General features: G+C 44.4%; 1 pseudogene; it reads left to right on the top strand.

Moving 5' to 3' along the window:
* The first annotated feature begins 2,713 nt into the window (after positions 1 to 2,713).
* Positions 2,714 to 4,019, top strand: LOC123729245 (gem-associated protein 7-like; annotated as a pseudogene).
* The last annotated feature ends 11,152 nt before the right edge of the window (positions 4,020 to 15,171 follow it).

Raw genomic sequence — 15,171 nt, 5'->3', positions numbered from 1 at the left:
TCCTGGAGTTGCTGTGCCCTCTACTGGAGACTTGGTGAACCTAACCAGGCCACCAATTTACATGTTGTTACACCTGTGACAAGGGAGGCTAAATAATGATTCTAAAAATGCTACAAGACGTTGTAGGCATAAGATACATGTAGGAAAGTCTAAACGTCCATGCAGCCTCATATGCTGAGATATTATTAGGAATACATGTTTCTCCATATATATCGATGCAGAGAGGAGTCAGTGAGATGGAGAAAGAGACTACTGAATATGAAGAGATTGAGAAAGGCAACAAGGTGAAGGAGGAACAAAAGAATGACAAAAGCTAAAGCGTAGTGTTAGACAGAAAGAAGATGAAGCTCAAGATGGCAAAGCTGAAGGTGCAGAACATACTGAACTTGGCCAAGAGAGGAGAGGTGACAGTGGAGAGTACTAAGCTGTTAGCTGAGAATGAAAGGGAGAGAGAGATGTTGAAGAAACAGAGAGAAAGCGTAGTGTTAGACAGAAAGAAGATGGAGCTCAAGATGGCAAAGCTGAAGGTGCAGAACATACTGAACTTGGCCAAGATAGGAGAGGTGACAGTGGAGAGTACTAAGCTGTTAGCTGAGAATGAAGGGCAGCGAAAGGTGTCAGACAAACAGAGAGAAAGCACAGCAACCGACAGACAAACTTTGGTGGACAAGATAGCAACGGTGACAGTGGAGAACAATAGATTGTTAGCTGGGAATGAAAGGGTGTCCCGTGTGGCTCAGTTGGTAGAGCATGGTGTTTGCAACGCCAGGGTTGTGGGTTTGATTCCCACGGGGGACCAGTACGGGAAATTTTTTTATGAAATGTATGCATTCACTACTGTAAGTCGCTCTGGATAAGAGCATCTGCTAAATGACTAAAATGTAAATGTAAGGAGAGGGTGAGAGAGGAATGGATGGAACCTCATAAGAAATGGTTTGAAGACAGATTTCACCAGGATGTGAATCAGACCTTAGTAGCCTGGAAGGAGGACAGGGGGAGATGGGCCAGGGCTGGGGGAAAGATGGATGAAGGAGGAGATTAATAGAAGGATCCCGCAGGCAGCAGAGGAGTGGATGATTGAGCTGAAAGAGATGGAAAGTGATACAGGCTCTGAAAAGAGAAAAGATGAGGATTCTTTGCCTGCATGGACAAGAGAAGAAGAGATGGAAGAGTAGCGGGAGAGAAAGAGTAGAGAAACTGAGAAGAGAGATATGTTGGAGAGGATGAACAAAGCATACAGGTACAGTACTCCATTTTACCAGTCACAGTTCAGGGATTTGATAAATCACCTAAGGGTTATACTAGCCGATTCATCAGATTCAGTTGACTGCATGCTGGAGAATGACTAATAATAATATCTCAGATCACTGTCTAACATATGAAACAAACAGTTCCCAGAGAGTCAGGCCAAAGAAGGAGAAAAAGGAGAGTCAAGAAAGAGAAAAGTTGGAGAAGAACAAAGTAAAAGAATTGGTCAGAGCTAGAAAAGCAGAGAGTAAGGAAGAAGTGAGGAAGAATAAGGAGAGGGTGAAAGCCCACCTGGACGAGGTGTCAAGGAACTATAACGAAAAGAAACAGAGGGAGAAGGAAAGAGAAAAGCTGTTGAACAAGGCACATGGCAAAGAAAATCACATGGCGTACATCCCAGACATCAAACTGAAGAAGATGTCAGAGCAAATACTGTCAGCTGTCATTGGTCGAAAGTTCATTTTTATCTTCTTTCATTTAGTGGAATACTAGTGGAAAAGTAAGATGTGTATTAAATGTGTACGTGGTTACTGGATAATGCAATGTAAGTGAATTGCTGACGAAGTGAATATATTTGAAATAATGTATCTAACTTCTTGAGTGTTGAAAAATGGTTCCCACTACATGGCCAAGCTTGAAAGTCAAAATTGGTTGTATTGAAAAAAATTATGAAGAAAAAAAAAACTGTTTTTTTTTTTTTAAAACTGGAAACCAATGTTAAAGAAGAAACAACATGCACATTGAAAAATCTTGAATGTAGTTATTGAGCAGTCCAATAGAGTATATCTGACCCTATGCTTTGACATAGGAATGTAAGAATATTTGGCACTGTGTGTGTGTGAACGGAGACAGTAAGCACATCCGCCTCTTCTTACCAGACATCCTGTAGTAGAGGGTCAGAACCTAAGAATCAGCTTAAGTGTATGGGTGAGGGAATTCACAGCCGACCGTTCAGACGGGTGAGGCCAAAAAAACACAAAAAAAGGTATTTGAAGGTGCAATTCTTTACATTCATATGTATCATCATTTTTATTGTCACCTGAAATTCACATTAATTCAATTTGATTCATGATTTCTCAGTGGAGCAAGCTCATTGATCAATCAATCAAGTAGGAGGAGGAATAAATGTTTTATACAAACACTACAGTAAACAGGTTAGCTAAACGCTTCACATTGCCCCAGCAGCCTAACCACAGTCACATCCTGCCTAACACCTTGGTGTACAATACACATCAATCAACCTTTGAGTGGCCCCTTATTTATTCGCTAGGCGGCATCAGTGTCAAAGATTGTGTCGAGTGGCCTCCTGCGGAACCAAAATAAATACATTACATTTTCCGGTCACATTTGTCAGAGGGACAACAAAATGTACGCGTACCAACTCAAACGGCACTCATAAAACGTACTCCTTGGCCAACTTCAAATATAATTTTATTACTCTGAGTCGGTAAATATTTAAGTACGAGTGACTTCCCTTTGCTAGCTATGAACATAAACTAGCTAACGTTAGCTTGTTTTGCTCTACAGCATTGTACTCATACTGTTATAAGACAGCATGCTGGCTAGTTAGCGAATGTGACAACACAGCCAACTATGGCAGAGCAACCACAGCAGCTAACTTGTGTCGTTCAAATTCTAGTTGCAATTTCATCTAACTTTTTGTGCACATCATGCCAACATCTCTGTCCTACTTTGTGATTGCAGAGAGTGACAAAAAGTCGAAATGAGACCGCACGTGTCTGTGCTTCGCCTCCCGAGAGGACCTGATCCGAATGGCCGCGGATTCGACCCGAACTCGCCCCGTTTCATCGCGCTGTGTCCAACTACTATTTCAGCTTCGACTGAAACAGGGACTGACTCAGTCCAATTTAGAGAAGAGCAGCGTGCACGGTCGGCTTTGAGAGAAAGAGAACGCTCATAGCCATGACCAACAAGCGGGTGCAATTCCACGTGTACGAGAGAGTCAAGGTTGAGGCAAAGTTTGGAGCTTCGGACATTGACGTCCTCAACTTCCAAGTTTCGGAACTACATACCCCCATTGGGGTGCAGAAGGAAGCTCTGCTCAGGTGCCAGGGTGTAATTTCATACTCCTTTGATCTCAGAACAGTGCTGTTCACCAATTTGTGATGTTCAGTGCTGTTCACTTAATGGTGATGTTTTTGAACAGATGTCCAAGAAATTTGATTTGAACTGTTATTTCTAATATGATTTTGTTTCACATACAGGGTGTTTGGGGGGGAGTCTGATAACTGTTCCATTGCTCCACAGGGTGTTCTGTCTGGCTGAATATGTAGCAAGCTGTTTCCATGTATTATTCTGTTACTTTGAGTATGAGGGAGACTTGTCATATGTTATTTTTTTATGTGGCCAGCCAGGTATTGAGAACACTGATATACAGTCTACGATTTGATGTTTCATAGTTTCCAATTCAATGTACCTCCACTGGAGGGAGATGTCAGCACTGTCTTTGTAACAGGCATGTCAGTGGGCTTTTATACCACCAGGTTATCTGAGACTCAGCAGTTCTTGGCTGTCCAGTCCATTTCATTAGGAAGAGACTAGGAAACATGTCTGCAGGTGGAATTTGGATTTATTTGTCTGGAAACCTGAAAATCTTGGCATTATTCCTTGCGTATAGGACAATGTGGTTCTTGTCTTGTTCCTTTTGATAAGATCTGTTGCTGAGATATGTTTACCACTGAAGCGTATTACATTGTCAACAGGCATGCACTTAATCTTTGTTCTACTTTGAATAAACATTTTGTCACTTGCATTGAATTTGACAATGTGTTGATTAAGTAGGCCATATCGATGTTATCGTATTCCTTTCACTGAATGAAATATTCACTTTGGTCAATTTAATATTTTGATAGGACCCTGACACGTTGGCCTATGTTCCAGTATTGTGCCTGTCAGCCCAGATGCTATTGCAACCTCTGGTTTTCTAAGTTAATATGGATGAGGAGAAAGTAGACCTAGCCTAATAATTTTTATTTTTTTACCTTTATTTAACTAGGCAAGTCAGTTAAGAACAAATTCTTATTTTCAATGACAGCCTAGGAACAGTGGGTTAACTGCCTTGTTCAGGGGCAGAATGACAGATTTTAACCTTGTCAGCTCAGGGATTCAATCTTGCAACCTTTCGGTTACTAGCCCAACGCTCTAACCACTTGCCTACCTGCCACCCCAATTTATCTCGACTGCCCAGTCTTTAAGACACTTTTTAAACGCACTATAAATTACTGTGTGTTTAAGGTCTTTGCATATGTTGTGTGTGGATTAATGTAACATCTTAGTTTACACATTTGTCAGTTGAAACTCCTTATGAGTGATCAACAGTGTAGAGTTCGTCATCCTCACAAATCGCCCTTATGAAGAGGCATCAGTTATTTTAATCTTCCTAAAAGGTGTGTTTGTGTGCGTCTCCAATAAATACTTTTATTGGAATGGCATTAGGCTGTCGGTGTGCAGTGCAGTCTCCCTCTGCTGTTGTGCCTGAATGATACTGACCGCTTTGTGGAGACAATCATCAATGAGAGGGTGAGTCATAGCCATCCAGCCCCCCTCGGAAGTATGAGTAAAACCCTGTCACGTCATAGGCCCCTTGTGATTAAATCAGGAAGCCCTCAAGGACGACCAATGTTAATTTCATATTCCCAGGCAGTGGCAGCAGTGCTCAACTCCCTCCCTGCCCGCACTCTCGTTGATGTGCGTCCCGTCCAAGCTCAGTGAAAAACACAAGTGGTCTGAACGTTAATCTCGTTGCAGTAGTGTATCGGCAACAAAGTGATGTTACAGCCAGTTGCTATGTGTACAGTTCGTTTACTGTCTCCTTTGAGTGAGAGGAGTGTGATTGGTCACTTTATGATAATCCTATTTTTGTGCTGTCGACTGAGTCTGGTGGCCTGCCTCATTTGTTGCATAGTGGGCACACTGTTTCTCAATGTTATCTACTCTTGAGTTTCTCTTTCCTGGATTCTGCTTCTCCTTGATTCCAGTGGAAAAACATCCCTGTGCGCCAGTGTTACAAGAGGAGAGGGGCTGTCACGATGGTGCAAGGAATCTGTCCTGTCTACCACCATCATCCAACAGGAAGCACATTCCGCTCCTTCCTGTTTGTGGCCCTCTCTTACTTCCTGTCAAGTGTCTGTGATAACTTACAAAAATACATGGCCACATCCACTTAATCACACCCTGCCCCTGCCTATAAATTCCTCCATTAAAACTGTTGGGCAGTTACTTCTAGGGAATGTATGTGTTCTCCTTCTATGACTGCCTCATAAGGGGTTCACGGATTCAGTTTTTGGTTTAGGAGAGCTGGGGTTGAGAAATTACAATTATTACTCATTACTGGTTAACATAAGGCATGAGGTCGAGGACTCAAAGCGTATAGAGATACAATACCAGTCAAAAGTTTGGACACACCTACTCATTCAAAGATTTGATTTGATTTGTACTATTTTGAAGACCTCAAAACTAGGAAATAACACATATGGAATCATGTATTAACCAAAAAAGTGTTCAAGAAATGAAAATATATTTTATATTCTTCAAATAGCCACCCTTTGCCTTGATGACAGCTTTGCACACGCTTGGCATTCTCTCAACAAGCTTCGTGAGGTAGTCACCTGGAAGGCATTTCAATTAACAGGTGTGCCTTCTTAAAAGTTAATTTGTGGAATTTCTTTCCTTCTTAATGAGTTTGAGCCAATCAGTTGTGTTGTGACAAGGTAAGGGTGATATTCAGAAGATAGCCCTATTTGGTAAAAGACCAAGTCCATATTATGGCAAGAACAGCTCAAATAAGCAAAGAGAAATGACAGTCCATCATTACTTTATGACATGAAGGTCAGTTAATACGGAACATTTCAAGAACTTTGAAAGTTTCTTGAAGTGCAGTCGCAAAAACCATCAAGCGCTATGATAAAACTGGCTCTCGTGAGGACCGCCACAGGAATGGAGTTTCCTCTGCTGCAGAGGATAAATTCATTAGAGTTATCAGCCTCAGAAATTGCAGCCCAAATAAATGCGTCACAGAGTTCAAGTAACAGACCATATCTCAACATCAACTGTTCATCGGAGACTGCATGAATCAGGCCTTCATGGTCGAATTGCTGCAAAGAAATCACTACTAAAGGACACTAATAAGAAGAGACTTGCTTGGGCCAAGAAACAAGAGCAATGGACATTAGACTGATGGAAATCTGTCCTTTGGTCTGATGGGTCAAAATTTGAGATTTTTGTTCCAACCGCCGTGTCTTTGTGAGACACGGTGTGGATGAACGGATTATCTCTGCATGTGTATTTCCCACCGTAAAGCATGGTGGAGGAGGTGTTATGGTGTGGGGGTGCTTTGCTGGTGACACTGTCTGTGATTTATTTCAAATTTAAGGCACTCTTAACCAGCATTGCTACCACAGCATTCTGCAGCAATCCATCACTCTCCTTCTTGGTCAAATAGCCCTTACACAGCCTGGAGGTGTGTTGGGTCAATGTCCTGTTGAAAAACAAATGATAGTCCCACTAAGCGCAAATCAGATTGGATGGCGTATTGCTGCAGAATGCTGTGGTAGCAATGCTGGTTAAGTGTGCCTTGAATTCTAAATAAATCATCGACAGTGTCACCAGCAAAGCACCATCACACCTCCTCCTCCATGCTTCACAGTGAGAACTACACATGCGGAGATCATCCGTTCATCTACTCTGCATCTCACAAAGACACTGCAGTTGGAACCAAAAATCTCAAATTTGGACTCATCAAACCAAACGACAGATGTCCATTGCTCGTGTTTCTTGGCCCAAGCAAGTCTCTTCTTATTGGTGTCTTTTAGTAGTGTCTTTTAGTTTGCAACAATTCGACCATGAAGGCCTGATTCACGCACTCTCCTCTGAACAGTTGATGTTGACATGTGTCTGTTACTTGAACTCTGAAGCATTTATTTGGGCTGCAATTTCTGAGGCTGGTAACTGTAATGAACTTATCCTCTGCAGCAGATGTATCTCTGGGTCTTCCTTTCCCGTGGCGGTCCTCATGGGAGCCAGTTTCGTCATAGCGCTTGATGGTTTTTGCGACTGCACTTGAAGAAACGTTAAAAGTTCTTAAAATGTTCCAGATTGACTGACCTTCATGTCTTATTGTAATGATGGACTGTTGTTTCTCTTTGCTTATTTGAGCTGTTCTTGCCATAATATGGACTTGGTCTTTTACCAATGAGCCAGCAGTCAGATGAGGAATTCACACACCTAATTGAAGAGTCAATGGAACCTGAAACAGATCGGTTTCACCTTGCTGGGTTCTTGTGAAACCCTTTCAGCAGCTTCAGGAACACATCAGTGCCGCAGCCTCACCATCCCATCACAGCTCTTTGTCCACGGATTCCTATAGCCACCACTGGCAATGGGCTGTGTAACTGTTTTAAAGCTTTTAGGACATCCACGCTGTCAACGAGTTCATCAAAAAGGAGCACCTACCCCTACATAACATCAGTGTAGTAGTGGAAAGAAAGACGTTGGTATAACAGTCTAAGTCCTACATGATACAACCATGAGAGGGAAAAGGGATCAGTTTCCTTTTTCCCCACTTCAAAATACAGAGGCAGATACATGGGTATACAGTACATTCGGAAAGTATTCAGACCCCTTGACTTTATCCACAGCCTTATTCTAAAATGTATTAAATTATATTTTTTCCTCATCAATCTACACACACACAATACCCCATAATAACAAAGCAAAAAGGGTTTTTAGAAATGTTTGCAAATGTATTAAAAAAAAACCTGAAATATCACATTTACATAAGTATTCAGACCCTTTACTCAGCACTTTGTTGAAGCACATTTGGCAGCGATTACAGCCTCAAGTCTTCTTGGGTATGACGCTCCAAGCTTGGCACACCTGTTTTTGGGGAGTTTCTCCCGTTCTTCTCTGCAGATCCTCTCAAGCTCTGTCAGGTTGGATGAAGAACGTCTCTGCACAGCTATTTTCAGGTCTCTCCAGAGATGTTTGATTGTGGTCCAGGCTCTGGCTGGACTTGTCCCGAAGCCACTCCTGCATTGCTTTGGCTGTGTGCTTAGGGTCATTGTCCTGTTGGAGGGTGAAACTTCGGCCCCAGTCTGGTCCTGAACGCTCTGGAGCAGGTTTTCATCAAGGATCTCTCTGTACTTTTCTCTGTTCATCTTTCCCTCGATCCTGACTAGTCTCCCAGTCCCTGCCGCTGAAAAACATCTGCATAGCATGATGCTGCCACCACCATGCTTCCCCATAGGGATGGTGCCAATTTTCCTCCAGACGTAACGCTTGGCATTCAGGCCAAAGACTTCAATTTTGGTTTTATCAGACCAGAGAATCTTGTTTTTTGGCCAACTCCAAACGGGCTGTCATGTGCCTTTTACCGAGGAGTGGCTTCCGTTTGGCCACTCTACCATAAAGGCCTGATTGGTGGAGTGCTGCAGAGATGGTTGTCCTTCTGGGAGGTTCTCCCATCTCCAAAGAGGAAGTCTTGAGCTCTGTTAGAGTGACCATCGGTTTCTTGGTCAGCTCCCTGACCAAGGGCATTCTCCCCCGAATGCTGAATTTGGCTGGGCGGCCAGCTCTAGGAAGAGTCTTGGTGGTTCCAAACTTCTTCCATTTAAGAATCATAGAGGCCATTTTAGAATAAGGCTGTAACATAATACAATGTTGAAAAAGTAAAGGGATCTGAATACTTTCCGAATGCACTGTTAATCTTGGCTCTGAAAGGACCAAAGCCTGTCCTATTATGGGGCCTGGATCATGCTCTCTCCAGTCTCCGGCCTCTTGTTTTGTCTTTAGAGAGGCAAGCGGTTTGTGCTCAAACAACTGGAGAAGAGTGCATGTGCTTTATGTGGATGGAAAGCACAGCAGTTGCTCCGTAGAAAAAGCCCTGCACTTGATTAGAATAATATGAACAACACAGTAGTGATTGGGTCACAGCGCCCTCCATCAGACATGTTGTTGTTTGGTTTCTCCATACAGGAGATTAAGACGGTGGCTCCTTGGGCCGCTGTGGATGTTGACTGGAATGTGCCCATTGTGGCGCTGTGCGGCAGTCAGAGTAGAGCAGACAGAGGGGGGACTGACTGAGTCACAGGCAGGCGGCATGCCCCAGGTTTGTTTGACTAGCCTGTGAGGGAATGTTGGAGGAGCTCCAGTGATTGTGAGGGCCAGGCGCTCCATGTGGCAGGCTCACTTCCCCGGCTCAAGTGGCCAGGGAGATAAAGACCAAGGCAGGGGACCATGCCAGCAGAGAGACCCAGGCAAGTAGACGTCTGGGCCCCAAACCCAAACAACCCCACTTAGCTCATACCAGGAGGCCTCAAGCCTGCTCATTTATATAATACTATATAATACTATATCTGTGTAAAGTATGTGTTCCTGAACCGAACATCTCCCGGGAAATATTTAATCTATTAGTGTTGTCTGAGTATGTTTGCTATGTATATGAAACATGTTCATAAATTAAAATTCCAACTTTTCTTTCTTCCCTAGGTTTGAGCGTGTTGATAGACAGTCTATGGTTTGAGCATATCAGCTGCTGGTTGACTGCTTTCCAACACATCATAGTAAAGTGGGGGAACATAGTTTTGCTTCCTGAGTGACCTAATAGGGAAGGACGGGGGGGGGGGTCGCATGTACTCTGTCTAGACAGAAAAACATGAAGAAGGGGGTTCACTAATTAGTCAGAGATTAAAGTTATCTTACTTTATCTACATCAAAGCCTAGACAACCCTAACTGTCCCACTCCCATTCCCAGAAGGCTAAACACAGGAAGATGCTGCTAATGACTGTCTATGATGCTGATGACCCACCAACAGAGCTCCCAACTGATGATTGGATTGCTTCTCAAGCTATGAAGTTCATTCCTCAGCCAATCACAGGAGGGCAGGAAAGCAAAGCTGCAATTTTGGTATGTTTGTGGATAAGCATGATGTCAATGGGTCCATCCAACCCTCCAAACAGGTTAAATGGAGTCATCCATATTTATATCAGCTACACAGGCTTTTAGGATGTTCAAAGGCCAAGGGAAGGTAAAAATGTTTCATATTTCCAGTCAAGTTGGGACCTTCCTTGGTCTCCCAACCACTCCTGAACCTCATTGCAGACGTCCAGGCCAAAGAACTACAGGTCCAACAGTATTAACGGACCATTCCAGGCTGCTAGGATCTCACTGAAATAATCCTTTAATTAGACAATAACAGGAAGTAGACAGGCAATATCTGAGAAGCGGTTTCCTGTTGGAGCGCGGTGTGGGCAAGGACCCAGGCCTGACCCTGCTATGCCAAGGCCTCTTATTTCAACATCTTGTTATGTTGAATAACATTCCTGTTCGATGCGCAAGAACGCATTAGACATTCTTGCATTCCCTTAAATGACTAAATCTGGTTATTTTAACAGAGGTGCAAAGGAGATGTGTGCTAATTGATCTACAAGCGAAAGCGCCCTGGCACTGAGAAGTGACAGTCTCATAAAGCTATCAGGGGCAGAATCACATACATTTAAAGGTTTTTCTTCCTGTGGTCATTAACGCTGTGTCTTTGACTGGAGCGCTGCACTGATCTTCAGACGATCCCACAAGAACGGAAGGGAGGACGGTTCCCAACACTCAGTCCCTCCTCCTCCCTCCAATGCCCCCTCATCCTCCTGTACTTGCTACACTACAGGAGAGTTATTCTACTCTCCTTCCTGTACTCATCTTTTTTTACACATCATCATCAAAAGCCCATTTTCAGGAGGTAGACCTAATTGCTTATAATTTATCTCACACACATACTCACGCCCACCAGCCCCCTCCCCGGACCAGACTGCAATCTCAATCTACAATATATACACACAAAAGTATGTGGACACCCCTAAAGATTTGTGGATTCGGCTATTTCAGCCACACCTGTTGCTGACAGCTGTATAAACTCGAGCACACAGCCATGCAATCTCCATAGACAGCATGGGGGTGGCAGGTAGCCTAGTGGTTAGAGCGTTGGACTAGTAACCGAAAGGTTGCAAGATCGAATCCCTGAGCTGACAAGGTAAAACTCTGTCGTTCTGCCCCACTGTTCCTAGGCCTGACCTTGAAAATAAGAATTTGTTCTTAACTGACTTGCCTAGTTAAATAAATAAAAAATAGGCAAATGCTGGTAGTAGAATGGCCTTACTGAAGAGCTCAGTGATTTTCAATGTGACATTGTCATAGAATGACACCTATCCAACAAGTCAGTTCATCAAATTTCTGCCCTGCTAGAACTGCCACAGTCAACTGTAAGCACTGTTATTGTGAAGGTGAAACATCTAGGAGCAACAATGGCTCGACCGCAAATTGGTAGATCACAGAATGGGACCACTGAAGCGCGTAGCATGTAAAAATTGTCTGTCCTCGGTTGCACCACTTACTACTGAGTTCCAAACTGCCTCTGGAAGCAACGTCAGCACAAGAACTGTTCGTTGGGAGATTCATGAAATGTGTTTCCATGGCCGAGTAGCCGCGTACAATCCTAAAATCGCCAAGCGAAGGGCTGGAACGGTGTAAAGCTCGCCACCATTGGACTCTGGAGCAGTGGAAACACGTTCTATGGAGTGATGAATCATGCTTCACCATCTGGCAGTCCGACGTACAAATCTTGGTTTGAGGGATGCAAGGAGAATGCTACCTGCCCTAATGCACAGTGCCAACTGTAAAGTTTGGAGGAGGAGGAATAATAGTCTGAGGTTGTTTTTCATGGTTAGGGCTAGGCCCCTTAGTTCCAGTGAAGGAAAATCTTAACGCTACAGCATACAATGACATTCTAGACTATTCTGTGCTTCCAACTTTGTGGCAACAATTTGGGGAAGGCCCTTTCCTGTTTCAGCATGACAATGCCCCTGTGCACAAGTGAGGTCCAAACATAAATGGTTTGTTGAGATCAGTGTGGAAGAGCCTTGACCTCAACCCCATTGAACACCTTTGGGATGAATTGGAATGCCGACTGCGAGCCAGGTGTAATCGCCCAACATCAGTGCCAGACCTCACTAATGCTCTTGTGGCTGAATGGAGGCAAGTCCCCGCAGCAATGTTCCAACATCTGGTGGAAAGCCTTCCCAGAAGAGTGGAGGCTGCTATAGCAGAAAAGGGGGGACCAACTCCATATTAATGCCCATGATTTTGGAATGAGATGTTCGACGAGCCGGTGTCCTCAAACTTTTGGTCATGTAGTGTGTGTCTTTCACGTTCACTTCCTCTGGCCTCTCTCTCTCTCTCTCTTTCTCTTTCCATCTTCTCATGAGGCTTAACTTACTTGTGTCAAAGACAAGGACATCTACCCATTAGCGAGTGACTGATTTAGGTATCGCCGTCCCCTCCTCCACCTCTTCCCACTCTTCTTATCATCCTTCTCCTCCTCCTCCCTCTCTCAAATTGGGGTTGCCAACCTTCGTCACGCAGGCCGGTGAATCATCAGTGGGCTCATTCTGGGCCCGGGGTGGGACGCCGCGGTTACTTCCGTCCCCTCCGAAATTACCAGGGGAACCCAACCTTGTCTGCTCTCTACTGTCTCATCACTCTGTCGCAGGGAGAGATGGAGATGGAGAGAGGGAGGCTGAGAGGGGGAGATGAAGAGAGGGAGGCTGAGATGGAGAGATGGGAAGAGAGAGGGGGGAGAGGGGAGGAGAGGGCAGACGCAAAACCACTTGGTCAATATGAAGTGAATCAAACCGCGTTACACTGTCATTTTGAAAGAGCCATTATGATGTTGATAATGTGGTCTGTCACTAGATGGAGAAAGAGGGAGGGATGAGTGGGAAGGAGAATGAGGAAGACGCTTTATAATTGAGTCTTTATAATTGATATGATCATGATCTATCATTGTTATACTGTTTTAATGTGGTACGCCTTTATATGTCTAAGTGAGTGCTGATTCTATTACTCTGTTCATCCCACTCAGAGCAGCTGTTTCTCTATCCAGGCCTATCCAGGCTTTCTGTACTGCTTGGCCTGGTCTGTTTAGTGCTAGAAGAAATGCTCCCCATAACCCCCACCCCATGGTCTTCTACCCCTGTCCCTCAGAGCTCATAGTTGGGCATCGGATAGTGGGGGTGGGGTCAGTGTGTGTGTGTGTGTGTTTACAGGGGAGGGCGGGGGGGCGGGTCATTTTTGGCGGGGTCCCAGAGCACGTCTCCCTGGCCGCTTATTTACTGATGGTATCTTAGAGCTGGAATCTGGGTAAACACTGAACCTAGATAACAAGGAGATGACATCTTCCTCCATCCTAGCCCCCACTGCCTTCTACCCTCCACCCAACCTCCTCTGCACCTCCACACCCCCTCATAATCACCCCCCCCCCCCCCCCCCCCCCATACCCTCCTAACTGAGAATGTTGCCAGAGGGGATGGCTGCCGTTTTACGGGCTCCTAACCAACTGTGCTATTTTGTTAGTTATTTTCATGTTGTTTGTATCTTCTTTTTTTACTTATTTTGTACATAACGTTGCTGCTACCATCTCTTATGACCGAAAATAACTTCTGGACATCAGAACAGCGATTACTCACCTCGAACTGGACAAAGATTTTTCTTTAACGAGTCCGACGCGAAGGATATACTGCTTTCTCAGGAACGGGCCCAAATCCTCGTCATTTGCGTGAAGAAAAGATGGAGAAAAAGGGGGCGGAGGTCGAGCTGCCTTCTGAGAATTCGTAGGAGAGTGAGTAAACCTCCACTACCATCCGTTCTATTGGCCAACGTGCAATCATTGGAAAACAAAATGGATGATATACGATCAAGTCTATCCAACCAACGTGACATTAAAAACTGTAATATCTTATGTTTCACTGAGTCGTGGCTGAACGACGACACGGATAATATAGAGCTGGCAGGATTTTCCATGCATCAGGGCAGTGAAGCTACGTCTGGTAAGACGAGGGGCAGGGGTGTGTGTCCATTTGTCAATAACAGCTGGTGCACAATGTCTAATATTAATAAAGAAGTCTCGAGGTATTGCTCGCCTGAGGTAGAGTACCTTATGATAAGCTGTAGACCACGCTACCTACCAAGAGAGTTCTCATCTATATTATTTGTAGCCGTCTATTTACCATCACAAACCGATGCTGGCATTAAGACCGCACTCAACGAACTGTATGAGGCCACAAGCAAACAAGAAAATATTCATCCAGAAGTGGTGCACTTAATGGCCAGGGTCTTTAATGCAGGCAAACTTAAATCCATTTTACCTCATTTCTACCAGCATGTCACATGTGCAACCAGAGGGAAAAAAACTCTAGACCACCTTTACTCCACATACAGAGTCACATACAAAGCTCTCCCTCGCCCTCCATTTGGCAAATCTGACCATAATTCTATCCTCCTGATTCCTGCTTTCAAGCAAAAACTAAAGCAGGAAGTAGCAGTGACTTGCTCAATACGGAAGTGGTAAGATGACGCGGATAATACGCTACAGGACTGTTTTACTAGCACAGACTGGAATATGTTCAGGGATTCATCCAATGGCATTGAGGAGTATACCACCTCAGTCATCGGCTTCATCATTAAGTGCATCGACGACGACGTCCCCACAGTGACTGTACGTACATATCCCAACCAGAAGCCATGGATTACAGACAACATCTGCATCGAGCTAAAGACTAGAGCTGCCTCTTTCAAGGAACGGGACACTAATCCGGACGCTTATAAGAAATCCCGCTACGCTCTCAGACGAAAAATTAAACAGGCAAAGCATCAATACAGGATTAAGATGGAATCCTACTACACTGGCACTGACGCTCGTCGGATGTGGCAGGGCTTGAAAACTATTACGGACTACAAAGGGAAACCCAGCCTTAAGCTGCCCAGTGACGCGAGCCTACCAGATGAGCTAAATGCATTTTATGCTCGCTTCCAGGCAAGCAACACTGAAGCATGCATGAGAGCACCAGCTGTTCCGGACG

Source organism: Salmo salar, chromosome 20 (genome assembly GCF_965601325.2).
Source record: "Salmo salar chromosome 20, fSalSal1, whole genome shotgun sequence".
Lineage (NCBI taxonomy): Eukaryota > Metazoa > Chordata > Actinopteri > Salmoniformes > Salmonidae > Salmo > Salmo salar.
The sequence above is the reverse complement of the archived record's forward strand: the minus strand, read 5'-3'. Positions and strand labels throughout refer to the sequence as shown.